At 40.8% G+C, this 23166-nt stretch overlaps 1 long non-coding RNA gene across 2 annotated transcripts in view; it reads left to right on the top strand.

Annotated features, from left to right (window-relative positions):
• LOC148702266 (uncharacterized) overlaps positions 1–14312 on the top strand; it is a 28211-nt gene extending 13899 nt beyond the window's left edge. Inside the window, exon 2 of one of the 2 annotated variants that reach the window (XR_016396631.1) lies at positions 11880–14312. This is a non-coding gene — a long non-coding RNA (uncharacterized LOC148702266). Of the gene's footprint in view, positions 1–3056; positions 4806–11879 lie in introns of those variants that run through there. The other variant, XR_016396630.1, reaches the window with a different exon arrangement.
• Positions 14313–23166: the final 8854 nt, after the last annotated feature.

Here is a 23166-nt window from a genome sequence, read left to right as displayed (position 1 = left end):
CAACATTTTGTGCAAGTGAGGTATTATTATCGAGTAGGGATTTTACTTTTAGATTTAATTCCTTAATTAGTGTTTTTGCCTTTTCATTTTCAATGCTCAGTTTTGAATTTTTGATTTCTAGGTTAGTAGTGTTAATATTTTTAATGCTCTCCTTTTCAATTAATAAGTTTTCAATATTTTCCTTTAGTTTTTGATTGGAGGCTTTTAATTCTTTATTCTTTGCTCCTAACATACTACAATCACCCATAAGTTCTTGAAAAGCCTCATATAATTCTTCTAAAGTAAAATTTATGGTTGGGTTTTGACATACCTCGTCGTCTTCGAACGCCATGAAGCATAGATTGGCGGTCTCTTCCTTCTCTTCCTCGGAGGATGATGTGTCACTATCATCCCACGTTGCCTTCAATGCCTTCTTCTTCTTCTTTCCAAAATACTTCTTTTGTTGAGGGCATTCGGAACGAATGTGTCCCGGTCTCTTGCAATCATAGCATACGATTGGGTCTCTTTCTTTTTCCTTTTCTTTTTCCCAATCATTTCTCCCTCCAAATTTCTTTCTTGGGAAGGGTTTCTTTCTTCTCATGAATTTTTTAAACTTCCTTACTATCAAACCCAAGTCCTCATCTTGACTTTCTTCTTCACTCTCACTGCTCTCTTCTTCACATACACTTGAGGTAGCCTTGAGTGCGATTGTCTTTTTCTTTGGCAACTCTTCTTCATGCTGCTTCATCGTGAGCTCATGCGTCATCAATGAGCCCAAGAGTTGTTCTAGCCCCAAAGTGTTGAGGTCTTTGGCTTCTACAATCGCCGTGACCTTTGCTTCCCATGCTTTTGGCAGTGACCTGAGAATTTTACTCACAAGTTCGGGGTTAGTGTAAGATTTGCCCAAGCTTTTTAGGCCATTAATAATTTCGGTAAAACGTGTAAACATGCATGTGATGGTTTCATTAGGTTCCATCTTAAACAATTCATATTTGTGAACTAGAATGTTCACTTTGGACTCTTTGACTTGATTTGTACCCTCGTGGGTAACTTCAAGCCTATCCCATACTTCCTTAGCGGAACTACATGTAGAGACTCTATTGAACTCATTTACATCTAAAGAACAAAATAGTGAGTTCATGGCTCTAGAATTGAGTTGAGCCATCCTATCATCATTCTCATCCCAATCCTCCTCAGGTTTGGGAACTCGAATGCCATTAACCACATGTGATGGTTCTTGTGGTCCCTTGACTATAACTCTCCACAAGGCATAGTCTTGTGCTTGAATGAAGATTCTCATTCTAGTCTTCCAATAGGTATAATTTGTCCCATTGAAGAGTGGAGGTCTATTGGTTGCTTGCCCCTCGGCAGGAACATTGTTAAAGGGTGTTGCCATCTAGATCTTTGGCTAAGACGGTTAAGTCTTTCAAGAAATACACAGAGCACCGGCTCTGATACCACTTGTTGCCCAGAGATGGTCACCCAAGAGGGGGGTGAATTGGGTGTTTTAAAAACTTTTGACTAATTAAAAATAAAACACACGAATATATGCACTAAAGTAAAGAAGGAGGAATGAGAAAGGTCAATCGCAAACACAAGGTTTTATAGTGGTTCGGAGCTTCCACTGCTCCTACATCCACTCCCCAAATCACCTTTGGGAATTTCCACTATAATCCACGATTACAGTACGGTAGTTTTGCGAGTTCACTACCCAACTCGTTGTTTTACACCGGGCTCACAACAAACCCTAAAAGCCCCAATTTCACTTAGGCTTGGGACGCCTTTCCCTTGTTCCAAGTCCCTTGACTGGAACAAGCACCACAACGAAAGAGTTTACAAAAAAAAGGAAAAGCTCTAAAAAGCAAATATTGCAATTATGAACAATAGAACCCGGAAGAATCCTTTTGCCGTTGGAAGCGTGGGAGATATTGATTCTTCCGATGTGGAGCGCGTAGGATTGAGTGTGAGCTTTGAATCCCAAGCGCACGAGAGTGATTGAGCTTGAAATCACTTGGGAAGCTTGAAAACACTTGATTTCTTCACTTGAATGCACTCACTCCCTTGAACTTTTCTTTCTTACTTCTCTCTTGAATGATCTAGCTTTGGGTTGGTGAAGAGTTGTTGAGAAGCACTTGAGAGGTCCCTTTTATAGCCCAAAAAGCAAATATAGCCGTTAGAGACAAAGAAAGAAGGATTTGAAATTCAAACCAAACCTGAAAAGCTGTCAGTCGCGTCCCAGTCGCTCCGGGGACGTCTCCGCTTCAACGGGAGACGTCTCGGCTACAAGATTATACTTTTTCCGTTGTCTGGGGTCGACTCGGCACTTTCAGGGGACGTCTCGGCTTGTTTGCACTTTTTGAATGGGGACGACTCCGCTGATCTGGGGACGACTCCGCTTCTTTATCTCCGAAGAACATGTCCTCTGGTATTTCCTGAGAGAGTCGACTCCGCTCCTTCAGGGGACGTCTCGGGTTATCTGCACTTTATGCATGGGGACGACTCCGCTGTCTCAGGGTCGACTCCGCTTCCTTATCACCCAAAAAACCATTCTCTGGAAAACCCTGAGAGAGCCGTCTCCGCTATCTTGGGGACGACTCGGGAAGTCTCCTTTTTACTTGCGGGGACGACTCGGCTTACTGTGGGGACGTCTCGCGCATATCTCTTGAAAACTGCCTTTCTGCCGCCACTGAGAGAGTCGACTCCGCTACTGAGAGAGTCGACTCCGCTAACGCGGGGACGACTCGGCAGGTGTCGGGGACGTCTCCAAGTGTGCCGGTTCTTCCTGTTTGTGCCAGAGACGTCTCTGAAACTATCCGGAGACGTCTCGGCTGTCCCTGATCTGTTTTCTTTAACTCAAAATATTCTTCAATAAATTCATAAAAATTATGGGAACTTGCCTAGACATTTCTTAACAATATTCTTAATAAGACACATGAATTCCTCAATTAAATTGTTAAGATATAATGGAATTTTACTCTAGTGTTTTGTATTCATCAAAATCTATTAGGGGGTCAACAATTATCAAAGGTAATTCAAGTTTGATTTGATTATTTATTGATTAAACTTAATGTATGCAGGTCGAGTCGAGCTCAACTAGGTAAAGCCTAAACGGACGCTACATCATTTCACAATTTCACATTCTCCGGAATCGACTCCAAGAACTCTTCTCCAAAATCCAGTGCTTTCCAAGATCACCTAAATTTCTTCCCACTCATTCCAATTCTCCTATTTTAACATTAAAAATAATACAATCCCTTCGATCATTTCTCTCACATATTTCAAAATATATCATCTTTAGCCGCACGGATCCTAAAGAATTCTAGCATTAGCCTCTTTCGGTTTCGGTTCCCAGCCAAATGAAGCATGCTCTTATCCCAGCTCACGAGTCCGTTGCTTCATCCCAACCCACGACGGATTCCTTCCACGTCGCGTCCACAGACCAAGCTCCCCTATTCCGGATCAACCTCATCCGCAAGCCATCCCGCGATGCATATCTCTTCATCTCAACTAAACTCCCAGCTCCCGAATCTAACCTTCCATTATCCACGGAACAGAGCAAAGTCCAGCTCTTCTCCTCCACGTTCCGGATTAGATCACGATCTCCCAGCATTCCGAATCACCTCCCCTGTTCCGCGTCCAAGCCAGGCATTCCATCCGCGTGTCTTCTCTCCCGTCCGCGATTCAAGGACGATCTCCCAGCCATTTCCTTCTTTCCATGAGCCAATCCATATCTTTTCCAACTCATCCCGTTGAGATCTTCTTCAGCCCAGATTAGCTCCAATTCCAGTGGTCTGCAAGGTGTCCACGAGTCCCAACTTCTTCCCGTTTGCGTTCGGATAGGCCATCCTTTTCTTCCGGCTTTGGTTCTCCCAGATTGCCTACTCCAAATCGAACCCAGCCTTCATCCCGTCCGCAATGAACTCCCGTCATCCACAGGATAAGGCCCAGGTGTCCATTCCGGATCAGCCCCTGCATCCCAGCCTCAAAACAGAGTTCATCTCCCCTGCTTCCATGATTCCTCCCAACTTATCCTCCCAACCGAATCCTCAAGTTCTTTGCAGCACCCCAACTCTTCCGGATTTCTTCCTAGTTTGCAGCTTTATCCTCTGTTTCGGAACAGAGAATCAGCCATCCAGCCGAGATCTTCTCCGCATATTCCCATAGTTGCAGCTTGCTCCCAACCATTCCGTGAGATTTTCCCTAACGTCAGGATCACATCTTCTTCCGCGTCCAAAGATTTCTTCCTAGCTGAATTCCCATGCTTCCGCGATGCACCCCACGCGTTCCTCATCAACATCCTCATCCAAGATCAGCTCCCACATCCTTATCCGCAAGATACCCACCGCATCTTTCATCCTAATCCTGCACTCGGAACAGGGGAGGAGCGAGGGGGAGTTGCAGCCTATAAAAGGCCCAGCGTGAACCGAGAAGATTATTCCTCCTTCCCCACTGGGGGGCATTCCCTCTTCCCCCACCGGGGGCTGCTCCCATCATCACTTCTCAGAGGCGGAATCCCACATAGTTCACCAGGAGAAGAAGAAGCTTGGGTTCACAGGCCGAATCCCATAGAGCCAGGAGAGAGAAACCTTTTGGGTATTTTGGGAATATTTCCCAAAGGAAGAAATAAAGAAGGAAGGATCCGCTGCTGCTTTGCTGCTGCCGCCGTCCACCACTGTATGGAAGCCTGAGCTCTTCTCCAGGGCTGGATGCAGCCCTAACAAAGGGACACGGGTTTTATATTTTATTTTATATTTTTGGGGTTGTATGAACTTATTGTTTTTAATGGATATATTCTTTTGAATCATATTTAATTTCTGTGATTTTAAGTATGATGTTCGTACAACTGTTCTTCATGATCACTAAGTAAATATAAGATAGTCTATGCTCAGGGAAGATGTGATGTGCTGCCACCTTAGATTAGGGTAGACATTTCATGCCTACTGAAGATGGATTATGCCCAAATTACTTTTGTGAATTTTTATTTAAATGCTTATTAGGCTTGTAGCCAATTTGCATGTTAATCCAAGAACGAAATAACATATAAATAACCCTTGTTCTGATATTAGTGGTGAATTTCTTGCCCTAGATTTCCTTAAACTGATATCCCTTTAATTGCATTTTCTTTTATTAAATTGCTTAGTTTAATAGTCTTCACAAATTCATCCTTTTAAATATTTTTCTTTTTAAGAAAACAACTATACCCTAATTCCTGTGGATCGATAACCGTAATCACTATCATACTAGATACATGCTATTGCGTGGTCTTTAAAGTTGACTATCATACAACTTACAGTAGTTTCAAGTACAACCACTTGAACCTCCAACCCTTGATAATATTGGTTTCTGACTCTCTATAGTCACGGGATCAATATTTCTAATCCTTTGATAATATAGGTTTCTTGCTCTTTATAGCAACGGGGTCTATATTCCTTTCCTTTTAACCTTTTTGGACGATCTGGGAATTGATTTTCCAAACTATTGTTGTTGGGTCTCACGACAGGTTCGTTGAGGTTTGCATCACCTTCTCCTTCCCACCGGTCCCATTCTCAACCCGTCCATCCTCTCCGACTCCGGTGCCACCTACTCTGTCTCAGATGCTAAATGCCGACTGGGATGGTTACGGTGCTTTTGGGGAAGGAGCCGACGAGTGTGAGGGCAACGCAGGCATTGTGGCATGGGCTTGGTGCAAAATGGGGAGGAGCTACGGGCGGTGCCATGCGAAACCGGACGAATCCCAGCGGGGGAGGTGGTACAAGATGAGGGGCTTGGTGTTCTTGTGGTCTCCAGAGCCGCGGGCGGCGTTGCTGTGGGAGCGAAGGTGTTGCCTAGAGGTAGAGGACGAAGAGGGAGGCGATGACGCGGGGAGGAGGAGGGTGTTAGAAGTATGCCCTAGAAGCCAACGTGGTCGATGCATATTTGTAATCTGGGGCATAAATTTGTAATTTGACACTTATTAATAAATAAGATTGGGCAATTTATTTTTTCATTCATGTTTGTATGTGTCCATGAATCGTCCAACAAATTAATAGATGATGACACATATTCTCAGAAAGTTGAGAATTAGTGGCATGTGTCATTAGGGATTAATTTCTAAATGCTTCTGATCAATGGATCCATCACGAGGGACGGTGATCGATCCGCTGAGATTAGTGCACAGATCACTTAGTCAGATGGACGAGTCTTGAGTTCACGGTGTAGAGACACTGGAGTGATTATGCGAGTACTTGTTAGAGAACAAGGTACTGAACGTGACCAAAGATAGTAGTCATATGGATGTCTATCCACTCGTCAGTGACTACTTATGCTGCAGTTGTATGACTGGTCTTTTGACCTGCGATGCCTCAGCTATTCACTGTGAGGTTGCTCTAGTTTGACGAGCATGTGAACTTGGGCCCTAGCCATTCGAGTCCTTGTAGTGCGGATTGGCTATAGTAGGTTCATTTTTGAATAGGGTTGCATCTAGATAAGATCTATTGACCTTGATAGATTAGGAGTGATCCTATATGATTTATGAGACTGAGTTCAATAAATTTCTGGCCAGGTATTTTGAAAAAGAGTTTTTCATATCTCGAACTGGAAGTCGTATAAATCTGACATATGACGGATGATGAGATTTGACGAGATATCCATAACCTCCGTCACATTGGGATCCATGATAGAGGGACTGTATCATACGCTAACTGCACCAAGAGGTTCAGATATTCCATTCTACTGCATTGCCACCACATACTGCTAGGTGTCACTAGTGGATTGTGAGACTCCAAGGCATTCACTTGGTGATCAGTGAACCCTAGGAGTAGAACTGAAATCATTTCAGTCCACTGAAAGGAGTTTCAGTGATATTGAGATGGAGATCTCAGTATGTCTCACTACCAGTTAGAATAGAACCTACGGGGTCACACACATAGAGAATTTAATTAGTCAGACTATCACAATTGTGATTTGGAATCATAATAGAAATCAATCAATAATATGATTGGTGATTGAATTAACCCACTAAGTGTTAGTGAGTTAATGGAAGAAGAATTAAGTGGAATTGATTGCAATTGGGCTGATTTAATGAGCCAAATCAAATTGGGTTCGACCCAAATTGATTTAGGTTCATGATTGGGTCAATTTGATTAAACCAAGGATTGTGCGGATTTCAAAGACCACATGTCATCGTAGGATGAATATGACTTAAGTCGTGTTCACACTATGCGGACTTTAAAGTCCACATGGCGTCGTAGAATGCATGCTCCCAAATCAATTAATTCTCCTAACGAGATTAGAAATCCTAATGTGATTAAAAAATTAATCAATTGATTAAGTGGACACATGTCATGCATCTATGAGCACAAGGATTGGACACTTAGCATTAATTCAAGGATGGGTTATAGTCCCATACTCCTAATAAGATTAGGAGAAGCCCTAAATCCAATCTATAAAAGGGTAGCAAGAGAGACTTTATGAATTAATTCTCTCCTCTTCCTCTCCACGCCTTCCTTTCTCTTTTCTTCTCCCTTCCCATGGTAGCAAGAGGCTTTCCCTCTTCTTCCCACGGCAGCAAGGGAGATCAAGTTCATCTTCTTCCAAGTGTTGGAAAGAAAGAAAGAAGAAGAACCTAGGAAGAGATCAATTAGCCCAAGGAAAGAAGGAGTTCTTTCCTCCACGCCCAAGCCCATTCTTCCTCCTTCTCCATGGCAGCAAGGGGGTCCTTTGCATCCTCTTCTTCCACGACATCAAGGCAAGGAAGATCCACGTGCAAAGATTCCTCCTTCCTCTTCCTCCGTTGCAAGTAAGATCAAAGAAGAAAGGGTTCTTCTTCAAGGAAGTATGTTACATATTTCTTCCAATCTATTTGATAGTCATGAGAGGTCTTTGCAAGGAGCTAGCACTTTGGTAAGACCCTATCTCAGATAATTAGATCCTCGTGTGGATACCTGTAGAGGCGGAATACATGTGCGTCTTAACCAGGAACCTAGAAAGATCATTAGGCTGCGGTGTTCTACACCTGCAGAATTTTTGAAGATGAGATCTTCAAATTAATAACTTCTAATTTTTGTTTCAGTTTGATGAATCTTAATCAACCATCCTCAGATCCTAATCTTTCCTCCCTAATGAGTTCAAAGATCTTCTGGATTTAGATCCAGAAAAATTTTTGAATTCTACGATCTGAGGCGCGTTCATACGATGAACGACATTCCGTTCGAATTCCGCTGCGAACGTCGCATCGAACGGGGCATAACTAATCAGTGGTATCAAAGCCATGGTTCTAGGAAGCATGATTAGGACTTAAAGGATTGATTACCACGTTTTTAATCTGATTTTTAAAAAATTATGCTTGCTGGATTTTCTGCGTGCTGAAATTTTCAGCATGCAGATTTTTATTTGCTTTGATCTTGCAAATTATTCTAGAATTGCAATTAGATTATAATGTTTGAAATCAAGTAATGCATGATCTAAAATTTAGAGAAAGCATAATTGATTAAAAGTTTCTGATCTGAAAAATATACATGAGATGCATGTGGTAATCATAATGTTCATACTTGTTTAAGGTTATGTTTAAAACAATGTATGCATGAGATATATGTATTAGTTAAACAAAATTTATTTGTATGAGATGTAAATAAAACCCTTAAACAATAGGATATTTACATAAGATGTAAACTGAAACAATTATGTCATTTACATAAGATGTAATCACATAATGTATGAAAGGGTTTCATAATTACATAGGATGTAAACCTAAACCAATGTGACATTTATATAAAATATAAATCGAATGATATATGGTATGGGGTAGATGGTTACATTAGATGTAAATCCCAAGAGACCTAAAACCTTCCTAAATCAATCGAGAGTAAACAATATATTGAGCTAGCCATATTTGATTAATTGATCTAATTGGTGTCTAGGCAAGCTCAAAGGTGGTTACTTAATTAGGACCTTACTCTCTGAGTAAGGAGAGCCTTCCACCTGCTTACCTGACCAATTGATCGATTACCTCTTATGAAAAGCTCAAAGTTGGAATCACTAAAATTTGATTACCCAATATTAAGTCGATTAGTCTTCCACCGTAGTAGAGTTGCTAAGATCTTTCCGGCGTTGATTAATCTCGGCTGGATACAGTAGGCTAGTTGCATCGAGGGATTGGACCTCTCATTAACATGAGATGTTGTGGGGTAAAGGTGAGGTTGGGCTCCAATAACTGTTAGGTGAGGACCCAATCATAGCTTTATTTTTGCGGAATATACGGTGGGTCTGACTTAACTAAAGAACGGGTCCAATAACTGTTAGGTGAGGTCCTTATGACTTGGAGACCAGGTTAGCTCAATATGCTTACGAAGCATTGTACAAGAGTTGTACACTCATCGTCTATATGTCTCCAATAACTGTTAGGTGAGGTGATATGTAGATTGGTGGAACCGCAGCACCCCACGCGAAATTCTAAGTCGCAGGTTTTCGTATCTTTACCAAGGGAGTGTGAGAGATCCGAAAAATAGTGGGAGGATTTGATCCAATTTTGTTTTAAAAGTTTCTAAAACAAATTAATGTCAAATACAAATTTCTAATTAGAATCTTTACTCTCTGCATATATCAATGGCTTCCAACCCGATAGTTCGAATTGTAGATAACAATAGGTTGACCGGACCAAACTATAAAGATTGGCTCCGCAACTTGAAGATTGTCTTGAGTTGCAAAAAGATAGCTTACGTCCTTGACCATGAACTTCCGGTGTTACCAACCCGTGCAACCAATGAGCAGCGTGAGACGCATGCAAAATGGTTAGATGACGACAATAAGGTTAGGTGCTACATTTTGGCATCCATGTCCAACAAATTGCAATGCCAGCATGAGAGCATGAAGACTGCTAAGGATATACTTGATCACCTACAAGAGTTGTATGGTGAATAGAGTCGCGCAACGAGGTTTGAAGTGTCCAAGCGGCTCTTCAAAGTCAAGATGCGCGATGGGCAGTCCGTCCATGAACATGGTTTGACCATGATCAAGGATCTTGAGGAGCATGAGAAGCTTGGCATGACCATGTTAGGATCTCATGCATGCCGCAGAAAAATTTTAAAATTTTTCAGATCTGCAGCGGAAGGGCATGCGCAGATCCTGTTCATCGCATGAACGTATTTTAAAATCATTTGTAGATAGATTAGGATTAAATTCTTTTAAACCATTTAAAAATCAATAAGAAGATCAAATCTTCACCTTGTGCGGGTAGATGGTCTCCGCAAATCTGATTTACGTGGATTTGTTGAAGGTTCGATGGAAGTCGCACACGCGTCCGGCCTCTACGGATATCCACACAAGGCAAAGCACCGATCGAAGCTTTTAGATCTCCCTAGGGTGCTAGCTCCCTTGCAGAGATGGCTATTGATGGCTGATATCCTCCCTATCAATCAACTCTTGAATGCCTAAGGGAGGAGGAAGAAGAAGGATGGTTCACTGGAAGGAGAACAAAAAACCGCAGCCTTTTCTTTTTCCTTCACGTTGGAACCAAGGAAGGGGATGAAGTAGACCACGCCAAGATGATAACCCAAAGATTGATTTAAAGATTGATTTTGATGATCACAAAACCTTGAAGTGTAATTACTAATGTTTGTGTTGTAAGAAGAAAGATAATTTGTTTTGCAAGGAACATAGCAAGTAGGAAAAATACAGAAGGCCTCAAAAGCTCTCAAAAAGTTGAAAGAAAGTTATACTTCATTGGTCCAAGTTTCAAGTTCAAAGGATTCAAGTTGGAGGAGCAAATTCAAAGAAAGATTCAAAAGAATAGTCCTCGAAGATTCAAAAGAATAATCCTCGAGTCGACTCCTGGAAGTTCAGAGTCGACTCTGGCACTCTGGAGTTTCAAGGAACAGTGCTCGAGTCGACTCCGAGACTCTGCGAGTCGACTCCGACTGAGAATAGACAAAAAGACAGAGAGTTGATTTTCAGCACTACAGTGCTCGAGTCGACTCCTACTTCCGCACTACAATGCCCAAGTCGACTCCCAGCTACAGTGCCAGCAGACTCCTATTCACGAGTCGACTCCTGCTTCAGCCGAGTCAACTCGAGCACGCTGGAAGGCATAACGATTAGTTTTTTCTCAACTCCAACGGCTCTATTTTTGTCTCTAATGGCTAGATCTTTGTTCCCACGCCATCCAAAGCTATAAAATTAAGGGAAGAGCTAGGGAAGAAGTTAAGAAAGTGGGAGAGAACACATAGGAAAGATTTTTCAAAGAGATTTCAAGAGAAACCTTCCAAAAGCACAAAAGGGCCATTCAAAGCAAAAGAGAGAGAAGAAGAGCATCTTAGTGAATCCTAAGGCTTCCTCTCCAACTGTGTGCTGCCTCAGTGATCCTCTACCTCGTGCAAAATCAGAAGAGGGTCAAGTAAAGAAGAAGCCGAGTTCCTTCATTTGCAAAACTTGGTTGAGGGCTTCTTCTCTTTACTCTATTTATTTACATTATCATATCTGTTTGTTTAAGAAGCTTGTATTTGTTTTAAACTCTTGTTCTAATATCTTGTAACTTGATTCAATCAAGGGATTGAATCAAGGGGTTAAGGTTTGTTGGTAAGCCAAAGGAAAAACCAACGGTGTAAGGTTGTGGTTGGTGAACCGGGGAAAACCAACTGAGTTTGATTGTGAACCCGGAAAAACAATCGAGTGGTTCTAGTCGGTGAGCCTGTGAAAACCAATCGAGTTCGTTGTGATCTCGTGAAAACAACAAGTTAGGTTGTGAGCTTTGATAAGTACTAAATAATGCATAAATTAATATCTTATTCATACCACTTATCATTATTTTGATTCATATATTTTGTAAATTCAACTAAAAAATGTGTCACCTTCATCATTGCATTTTAATAAATTATTAAAGGTAATTCGAGTTTTACTTATTTACTGATTGAGCTTAATGTATGCAGGTCAAGTCACGCATAGTTAGGTAAAGCCTAAACTACACTGCATTATTTCACAATTTTACATCCTCCAGAGTCGACCCCAAGAACTCTTCTCCAAAACCCAGTGCTTCCCATTAATTTCTAACTCTTCACACGTTTACCTAAATTTCTTCCCACTCGTTCCAACTTTTTCCACATAATCCAACTCTCCTATTTTAATAAAATCCCTTCAAATTATTTGTTTCTCCGATCTCAAAGCATACCAATATATTTGCACAAATCCTAAAGCTCCATTCACTCCTCAGTTAAAGTCCCATGCTCCAACCATCTCCCCAGCTTCCGTATTCCGTAACTAAACCAAACCATCAAGCTTATCCTCTCATCCTCTTTCCCTGTTTCGATTTCGACCCAAGCTTCATTCTTCCGGATTTCTCTCATCCGAAGCCCGTGCATCCCAACCTCCAACCGGATTCCCAGCTTCTTCCCTTCCGGATGAGTCCCAAGCACCTAGTTCCAGCAAACAGGGCTCTGTTAAGAAACAGAACCAAATCCTCCGCATAATCCACGGGCTTCCGAGATCTTCCCTCAGCAAAATAAATCAAGGAGTTCATCATCATAACCATCCGAACTTCACTCCCTGATTTTTATCCAACGCCCGAGCTGCCGAATCCCGTGGATCATCTTCCCAGATTTCCCTCGCGGATTAGCTCCATCACCAAACTCCCAGCCGTCCGTAGTCTCCCTCAGTTTCTTCCGTATCCCCTGTTCCGGATTCGTTTCATCCATATCCCGCTGCCAGCCATGATAGCTCCCGTATCCCACGAACTGAAACCAACCTCCCGTGTGCATCCAGATCCTCTCAGTCCACGCTCGCATTTTATCTCCCAAGTCATTCAAAGCCAACTTCATATCTACCAAACTCAGGATCCGATCTTATCTCCCAGCTCATGGATTCGTTTCCTTCCACGGCTTGATCCCAGTTCCTCCCAACCGAACTCCCAGATTTTCCTCCAAACGTCCAGCATCATCCTCTCATTCACACGTTTCTTCCGCGTTCATCCTCATCCAAAACGATTTCCCTGTTTTCGGCCGTGAAGAGCAAAACTCCCAGCAAATCTAAGAGTTCCAACTTCTTCCGAGTGGCATCAAACCATCTTCCAGATTTGATCTCTTCCGGATTCCTCCCGTCCGAGATCGGCTTCCACATCAGTTCAAACTCCCTCCGGATCACACATTCTTCTGCATCCAAAGATCCTCTGTTCTCCGTATCTCTCTTCCGAACCGTATTCAACTTCTTCCCAGCTCTACAACAACCATTCCGAGCTTCACGGTAAGGAACTCCATCCTCCCCTGTTTTGGAACAGGATCCCAACTCATCTTCACAGCATCTGGAAGCCAGCAACCGTCCGAGATCCTCTCCAAAGCCTCCTCCATCGACAACGGATCAGCTCTCTAGCTTCCACGTGTTCGCCATCCTCTGCATCCAAGGGAGCAACCGACTTCTTCAACGAATCACCGACTTTCACGTCCGGATCAGTCATGTCCCCGTTTCACCTTCATCCACGGAATAGGAAGCCGTTCCTTGATCTTATCTTCCCATTCGGAAGATCCTATCCAGTTGAAGGAAGCAAGGAGGGGGGGGGTGCTGGTGAAGCTATAAAAGGAGGAGAGCTTTCTTCCTTGGCGGTATCGCTTCTCGGAGGCTGAAATCCCAGTGCACGAGGGAGAGAGTAGTTTGGTTATTTTGGGAATAACTTCCCACATATAAAAAAATAACAATAAAGTGTTGAGAGAGGAAGAAGGAAGGAGGAAAAAGGATGCCGATCGTGATGGAAGCCCGTTGCTGTGCTACTGCTGCCGTCCACCACTCGATGAAAGGCTGATCTCCTCTCTAGGGTTGGATGCAGCCCTAACAAAGGGACATGGGTTTTATATTTTATTTTATGTTCTTGAAGTTGTATGAATTTATTATTTTTAATGGATATCTTCTTTTGAATCATATTTAATTTCTGTGATTTTAAGTATGATGTTCGTGTTCGTCCGATTTCTGTCTACCTAAAAATATGCTAGACAGATCGTTGTTAGAACCGACGAACAAAATTTAAATTTAAATTCTACTCTTACCTTTCCTACTCGAAGAATAGTGGTTGTAAGAGGTCGATCCACAGGGAGGCGATTGGAGTTGCTTAAAAATTAGAACGTTCACTCGGATTCAAAATCGATTTTTGAATAACTAAATAAAAACATGATGTCGGGGATGATGATAAATTCTCTAATTTACCAGAGAATTTTTTTTATTTGAAAATAATAAAAAGACAAGTACTTAGAAATCAAAGAGCATTTATAAATTCATGAAATGTTTAACTATTCAAAGGAAAATTTTGGCATAAATTAAAATGGATGAAAGCAAGTGCTAAGAAGATCAAAACCCTAGAACATAAATTGCATAAAAGAAAATTTAATATATTGCATCAAAGAAGAATTAAAAGATTGCATTAAAAAAATAGAAATTAACTTAAAACTAGAACAAGGATTGCATGAAAAAGAAATGATAGATTTGATAAAAAGAAAATTCATTACAAATAAAAGTGGAGATTAGAAACCTAATGTTTCTTCCCTTTTACAAATAACATAAAAAAAAAATATAAAACAAATAAGCTTCTCCCTTTTTTATTTCTTTCTTCTTCCCAAGAGAAACAGAGCAATGCTCTGTTTCTTCTTTCTCCTTTCTTTGGGCTCGCCAGCCACCCGATTTGGACCCACCGGCCACTCGCCGAGAGCTCCCCGCCTCCTCCTCGGAACTCCCTTTCTTCTTCCGATGGCCACCCTATTTATAGGCTGAGGATGCTTGGGATTCCGGAAGGGAGGACTTGAAGGCACGATTCATGGAGCTCGGGCGCAGGGTGATTCACGGCTGGCCACGGGATTGCTGAGAGAATGGCTGATGCTTGGATCCCGGAACCGTTGCTGGAAGAGGAGGCGCCGGATGCTCGCAATTGGTTAGCTGCGGGATCGCTTGGAGGAAGGCATGGATCTTGGGATGCATCACAGGCTGCTGAGTGCTGGGAATGGAAGATTGGATGCAGTGATGGCTGATAATGAAGGCTACCGCGGGCTGAGGCGGAGGAGGCTGCTGTGAGCGTTGATCACGGACACGGTGGAGAGGGGCTGGCCGCGGAATGAGCTGGGGTGACTTGGAGGGCGCCGCGGAGGAGGTGTGGTGCTGTGAACCATTGGGAGGAGCGGAAGAGGTGGATCACGGACGCGGTGGATGATCTGAAACGCGGAGGAGACGGGAGCGTGATCGACGGAGCTTGACGCTGATCGCGGGATGCTAGAGACGCGGGCGTTGTGATGCGGACGAAGCAGGGACTCGGGAAAGCTAATCCGGCTGGAATGTTCACCGCGTGAAGAACGCGGGCTGTTGGGCGCGATGCTGGGAGGAGCTGGAAACATTGATCCGGAAAGGAGGAAGCTGCGGGATCACTGGAAAGCATCACGGGATGCTGGGAGCTGACTCGGAATTCCTTCTTTGGACCACGGAAGCGTGGGATGCATCACGGGATGGACGTGGGAGGCTGAAGAGCGCTGCCGGATACTTGGATGCGGGAATGGAATGAGCTGTAGACGCTGCTGGGAGGAAGAAGAACAGTGAAGTAAAAAAAATCCCGTAGCACTGTTCATATGAACAGTGTTTTCACGTAACACTGTTCATATGAACAGTACATCTCGGAACACTGTTCATATGAACAGTGATTTCAGCATGAATAGTAATTTCAGGAATGAATATTATTTTTAGCTATTCTTCATGGGATTGGAGATTAAAAAGTTCTTTTTCTTTGTGATGAAGTGAGAGTGGGAATCTCTATTTCGGAAGAGTGCGGATGCTAATCCGGAAAGGAGGGAACGCGAGGATCACTGGGAGATCGCACGCGGGTTCGGATGTTTGGGTGCAAATGTGATTGTTAAGATCATGACAGGATTGGGCCCGCGCGGTTTGGGGCTATGATGCATCCCTCTAAACCCTACCAAATGCGCATTTAAACTTTAATTTATACTAACCTGTGTCAAACCCAAATATAATATTATTTAAGTGAATTTATTATTATCGGTTAGCAAAAACACTAATTTTGGTGACATGTAGGTCGCACTTTTGTGCTCTCATCACACCCCCCAACTAGCTTATTACTAGTCTCTAGCAATTAACAAGCAAACGATAAAACGAGGGCACAAAAAGATTTAGTCTAACTTATGACTCTCTCTTTTTTTCTTTTTTTTTTTTTTAAATTGAAGCTAAATACACAAACTAAGATATGTACCCATTTTCGTAGGGAGTCACGATTGCACTTAGCACGTGCAACAAGCCTTTAAACCCCTAGGTTACCCTAGTGGACGAGTGTTGTCTCGTGAGGGTTTGCAGTGAAGTTACCCACAAACTTCATTAGTCAGGGATTTCCAATTTTTAACTCGAAATTTGAACAAGTATTACTGTATGAAACTAGAATTGCAAGGACAATAGAGATTTGTTGTTATCATATTTAAACAGACTTTAACTCAAGTTTCATTACACCCCATCTATCTGCTAACAAGTCAAGAATGTAGTGAGGTGCAAGATAGTATCATATAAATGAGTGGCTTTTACTTACTTCCAATATGATCACTCCAATTTTCAAGACTTTCTAGAGTTAAATGGTAATGAACACCCCAGATTTATTTATTCATTTATTTTTTTTTTCAGACTAAATGCTAAGAAGAATGACTTGTGCAATATCTAGCCTTATTAAGCTTTCTAGCTGACCCATGTAGCGAGTGTTAGACCAGTGACTCCCGATCCAGATGGCTCAGGGCACTAGGTGTAGAGACACCCTAACAGGCTTAATAGCTCAAGTTAACTAGGCTTCAAGGCCAAATTAGTCACTCAGAGTTTAATCTCAATCATCCTCACCTTTTTACGCGAACACTCGCTGCTTGCCAGGCAAGAGGCCCGGTTACTCAGTGAGAAGACTTAAAATAAACTCATTATTTTTATTTTATCTTTGTTCTTTTTTTTTTTTTTTTAGGATGTTCATCACACATATAACTTTAAATTATCCCGAAGATTAAGAGTATTCATATTAGTTGCAAGTATACATACCCCACTATTCATGTGCTTACGTGTTGGTGCTAAATCATCTTGTAACATGTTAGCAGAAGATAGGTGGGATGAAAACTCAAGCTAGAACTGCTATCATATTCCTTAACTCAAAGCTATTGTCAAAGCAATTCCTAGTTTGTACAGCCAAAAAGATTAGAGTTTGAGTTAAAAATTTGAACTCTCTTTTTTTTAAAATTATTATTTTTTTTTTTTTTTTTGGCACAAAGAATCAAAAATATTCTCACCCCCATACCTAAATCTAACATTGTCCTCAATGTTAAAGAAAATTTAAAGCAGTAATAGGATAGAGGAGAAGTTACCTGATATGGGTGGGTAAAGTGACAATAGGGACAAACCTGCATTTTTTTTTTTTTTTGAGCACAAAGAATCAAAAATATTTACATGTTGGGTTGCCTCCCAAGAGCGCTAAGTTTTATGTCTTCAGCCAGACAAAATGTGGATTCAATTTTTTTTTCAACCATTATCTAGGAATGGTTTTGGAAGAGTCCGAGGAAGAATAGTTGGCTGATGACGATCTATGCTCATGAGGGGAACAGAATTAGGGAGCGCATGCTCGACCCCTTCCTCGGAATGGGCAAGGTAAGCTTCTAAAGGGTCCTTATTATAAGTTTGTAAGAAAGTCTCCTGAACCAGACTTTCAATCATGTCAACTTCATTGATTTCTTTGTCGTCTGGTGGTTGTTTACTTATGTTGAAGACATTAAGCTCGACTTTCATGTTGCCAAAAGATAACTTCAGCATCCCATTTCGACAGTTGATCACAGCATTTGCTGTGGCTAAGAAAGGTCTACCTAAAATTATAGGTGTGTGACTGTCTGGATGTATTGCAGGTTCAGTCTCAAGGATAACGAAGTCCACAGGATAGTAAAACTCGTTTACTTTCACTATTACATCCTCTACAATCCCCTTGGGGTACTTCACTGTCCTATCTGCTAAGGAAAGGGTAATATTTGTGGGCTTTAATTTTTCCAAACCTAACTTTTGGTACACATAGTAGGGAAGTAGGTTTACACTGGCTCCTAAATCTAATAGGGCTCTCTGAATGATCGTCTCTCCTATTTTTATTTCAATGGTGGGGCAACCAGGGTCTTTGAATTTCGGGGCAATCTGTTGTTGAATGAGAGATGAGGCTTGTGCAGCCATAACAGCTTGCCTGGGAATACTGGTTTTTCTTTTGACCGTGGTGAGGTCTTTTAAGAATTTTGTATAGGAGGGGATTTGTCTGATGGCATCTAGGAAGGGTAAATTTATTTGGACATTTTTAAAGACTTTCATGATTTCATCAAAGTTAGATTGTTTCTTGGAGTCCTGAAGTCTACTGGGAAAGGGAACCTTAGGTTTGTATGTTTCTATGGGTTCTTTCCTTTTGTCTGATTTATCCTGTTCTTGACCCCTCTTCTGAATAGGATTTTTATCGGATTCATTTTTATTTTCTTTTTCATGTTCAGGAAGTTGGACTTTATTATCCACTTGCTTGCCAGACCTTAAAGTGGTAATTGCCTGAACTTCATAGGTCGAATTTTCATTAGAATTGATTTGATACTGACCTATCTGACCTTGATTTTGTTGTCTACTAGGGTTAGGCACTAGTTGACTAGGTAGTTCATCTTTCTTCCTATCCCCTAGAGAGTTAGTGAAGACCCAAAGATTGATTCATAGATTGATTTTGATGATCACAAAACCTTGAAGTATAGATACTAATGTTTATGTTGCAAGGAGAAAGATATTTATTTTGCAAGGAACATAGCAAGTTGGAAGAACACAAGAAGGCCTCCAAAGCTCTCAAGTTGGAAGAAAGCTACAATTTATTGGCCCAAGTTTAAAGTTCAAAGGATTCAAATTGGAGGAGTAAAATCAAAAGAAAAATTCAAAAGAACAGTCTTCGAGTCGACTCCAGTGGAATTCGAGTCGACTCCGGAGAAGTATGAGTCGACTCCGGAGAAGTATGAGTCGACTCCTAGGAGTCACAGGCAGAAAAGTCAGAGAGCAGTTTTCGGGTCTGAGATTCGAGTCGACTCCCGCATTGCACGAGTCGACTCCGAGACTCCGCGACCATCAACAGACAGAAAACCAAGTTACTGCCTCTGAGATTCGAGTCGACTCCCAGACAGCTCGAGTCGACTCCAAGGCAGCGCTACACCAAGATGGCAGAAGGCTGTGTTTCGCAAACTGAGAGCCGAGTCGACTCCAAGGAAGTTCGAGTCGACTCCAAGACTGGACGAGCCAAAAGACAAAGGATCGGGAGTTCGGGCTCTGAGATTCGAGTCGACTTCCAGGACAGTCGAGTCGACTCGAGAGGACAAAATTCAAAATTGGATCCACGGACTTCAGTGGATGAGCCGACTCCGAAATTGCCAAGTCAGCTCCAGAAGTTGGCGAGTCGACTCCAGGTTAAGACGAGTCGACTCCCAGTCGAGGCAAGCACATTAATTCAAATTTGGAACAGTGGCCGAGTCGTCTCCGGTAAAACACGAGCCGACTCCTGCAACAGGCGAGCCGACTCCTGATCGCGCGAGTCGACTCCGATCCCAACGGTAACATTGTCAGGAAATGCAGACTGTGTCCAACGGCTCTTTTTCTTGTCTCTAACGGCTATATTCTTGTTTCCACGCCATCTAAAGCTATAAAAACAAGAAGAGAGCTAGGGGAGAACTCATGGAAGTGGGAGAGATCATCTAGGAAAGAGATCTCAAAGAGATTACAAAGGAAATCTCCCATAAGCACAAAAGGGCCATCCAAAACGAAATAGAGAGAAGAAGAGCATCCAAGTGAATCCGAAAGCTTCCTCTCCATCCGTGTGCTGCCTCGGGGATCCTCTACTTCATGCCAAATCAGAGGAGGATCAAGTAAAGAAGAAGCCGAGCTCCTCCATCTTTAAAACTCGTTTGAGGGCTTCTCTTTACTCTATTTGTTTATATTGTCATATTTGCTTGTTTAAGAAGCTTTGTTTTGTTTTATACTTTGTTTTAATATCTTGTAACTTGATTCAATCAAGGGATTGAATCAAGGGGTTAAGGTTTGTTGGTGAGCCAAAGAAAAACCAACGGTGTTAAGGTTTGTTGGTGAGCCAAAGAAAAACCAACGGTGTTAAGGTTGGTTGGTGAGCCAAGTTAAAAACCAACGCGTGTAAGGGTTTGATTGTGAGCCCGGGAAAACAATCGGGGTTGGTTCTAGTCGGTGAGCCTGGGAAAACCGACCGAGTTCGTTGTGCGCTCGTAAAACAACAAGTTGGGTTGTGAGCTTGTAAAACAACCGGCTGTAATCGGTAGGATTATAGTGAAATTCCCAAGAGGTCTTGGGGAGTGGATGTAGGTGCTGGGGTGCACCGAACCACTATATGTCCTTTGTGTTTGTAATGCCTCTAGTTATTGTCTAACTAACACACTTACTTACTTAGATAAATTGCTTGCTTAATTCTTATCCGCACATCCTTTAGTTGCAAGCATATTTAATCAAGTCGAAGTCTATACATCAAACCCTTGCTAAGTTTAACTTTCACTGTGCATCTATACAACTTAGCATAGTAAATCAAAAAGTTTTAGAAGTAGCATAAAAGTTTTAAAAGACCCAATTCACCCCCCCTCTTGGGTTGTATCTACTGGGCAACAAGTGGTATCAGAGCAGGTGCTCAAATATTATTTGTAGTCTTAACCGACTAGAGCCAAAGATCATGACAACTCAAATAGATAGTTTTCTAGGAGAAGGACAATCAATTGATACACCTCCACTATTTAATGGCTTAAACTATACACATTGGAAAATACGCATGCGCGTTTTTATTCAATCACAAAACTATTACTTATGGAAAATCATAATAAATGACCTTCACACACTCTCTCAAACTTTTAATGAAAAGGACTTAGCACAGTTGAATGCTAATGCTATGAACATATTATACTGTGCTATTAAAGAAACAAATTTTAATGAAATTTCTGCATGCTTATCTGCTAAGGAGATCTGGGATACTTTAGAAAATGTTTATGATAAATCTCAGACTAGCTCACATGTGCTTCAATTATATACTAACAATGAGACTGCAGAAAAGGGTGTTGAATCTCCCTCAGTCGAGTCGACTCCAAGTATCTCAGAGTCGACTCTCAAGTTCACCGAGTCGACTCCAATAAGGTCCGAGTCGACTCCGAGGCAAATCAGCTTCCTAAAGACAAAGAAGAAGAGGAAGCAAGAAGAAAGGAAGAAAGAGGTAAAAAGGAAGAGAGCCTTGACCAAGAAAGAGTCTAGCAAGAAAATAGAAGTTAGGAGCAACAATGATGATATTAGCTCCAAGGAACTACAAGAGGTAACCAACTTGTGCTTTATGGCACAAGAAGACAAGGTAAAATCTGAATCTACTCTTACCTCAAATGATTTTCAAGAAGAATTCTCTTATGATGAATTATTAAATGCTTTTCATGATTTGTATAGTGAATGTAGAAAATTAACTGTAAAAAATAAAAATCTTAAAAAGCTAAATTTGGAAATTTCAAAAGAAAGAAATTCTATTACTGAAATACAAGACAAACTAAATTCTGAAAATAAAAGTTTAAGGTCATTTTCAGAAGAATTGATTCAGAAAAATCATAGCTTAATTAAAGAAAATCAAAACTTAAGTAAAGAAATTAATCAATTAAAATCTTTTATTAACAAATTCACCGTAAGTTCAGAACGATTAAAAATGATGTTTGAAAGCCAATATGTTGCTTGTGATAAATCAAAACTTGGCTTGATTCCTTTACTTAACAATAAATCTCTAGAGAAAAAGGTTATCAATTCATCAAGCAAACCATTAAATAAGATAAGTTATTTCAAAAATGAAAAGGATGGGAATAACAACTTTACCTATCGTTCTAGTATAATTAAATCAAATGGTAAAGTTATTACTATTAAACAGATATGGGTTCCAAAAGGAACCATATGTCCTAACTCTCAAGGACTCAAGCAAGCTTGGGTACCCAAAATGAGAAAATGAGGATGTACACATAGGTGTACCAAGATACCCATGGAACAAAAGAAACTTAAAATATACTTATGAAAAGTTATTAACAAAAATCAGTAATCCTTGCATCTCATCATTATTTTTGCTTAGTATTTGATATGAATTGCTAGTAGTGATCAATTTTGTGATATAGAAAATACTTTTGGAAATATGATCAAATCACTTCATAGTATACTTTACTCACTATTGGATAAGTTGCAAAATGATTAATTTATTAAGAATAATTCTATGAATTCTCTATATGCTTGATTGAGAGTTTTTATCCATGGCATTATTGTTTATTGATCATAGATATGATAATGTGTACTTGGTATGTTTTTAAATATATGCACTATGAATACCAAGATTAAAGAAACCATCTTTAGCATACAAAATCAACTCATGCTAGTATATACTTAATCTCAAAAGACCTTGCCATTGGCTTACTTAAATTATCTTCTTAAAGGTCAAAGTTTTGCTATGCATGCTAACTAAGGAAACAACCAAAAATCATTTCTAAATCTAAAGATGTTGTTTCCATCTCTAAGTTTTCAAAAGCTTACATTGGATTTGTTCTTGGAAAATAAACTTGAAAATATTTTCTGTATTTGCTGAATCTTGTAAAAGTGTTTCAAATGATAAAGGTTTCCTAACTGTGAAGATAAAGAGTATCATGGCACAGTGTTGAAAACCAAAATCCTGATAAAGTTTATGCAGAAATTAACTATTTCAGCACCAAGGACATCTTAAGTAAAATAGGGGTAATAGAATTCTTGAAGAAATGAAAAAGACAATTGTGTATGATAGTCATCTACTTATACCATCACTGCTTGTCATACATATGATTTCTATTAGATCTATTTTAGATGAAAACTCCTTTTGATCTTCTGAAAAATGGAAAATGAACCATTGCATATCTTTCATATTTTTCAGTCGTACATGTTATGCTTGATATGTTCTTATGAAAAATAATGCCAAATCTGATAGAGATATGTCTATCCTTGGATATCATTCATCAAGCAATGCATATAGAATATTCAATGAAAAGATTTTAGTTGCAAAAATATCAAGTCGTCTTATTCTCTATGAGACTAATGATTTACTGTCAAGATACTAAAATCAAATTATATATGTATATGGTTAATCTTTTACATATAACAATCTGAAAACATGTTAATAATTAG

This window comes from Phoenix dactylifera, chromosome 10 (assembly GCF_051530095.1).
Source record: "Phoenix dactylifera cultivar Ajwa chromosome 10, Ajwa_hap1_PhDact_Kaust_v1.1, whole genome shotgun sequence".
NCBI lineage: Eukaryota > Viridiplantae > Streptophyta > Magnoliopsida > Arecales > Arecaceae > Phoenix > Phoenix dactylifera.
Note: the sequence above shows the minus strand (reverse complement) of the source record. Positions and strands in the feature narration are given on the sequence as shown.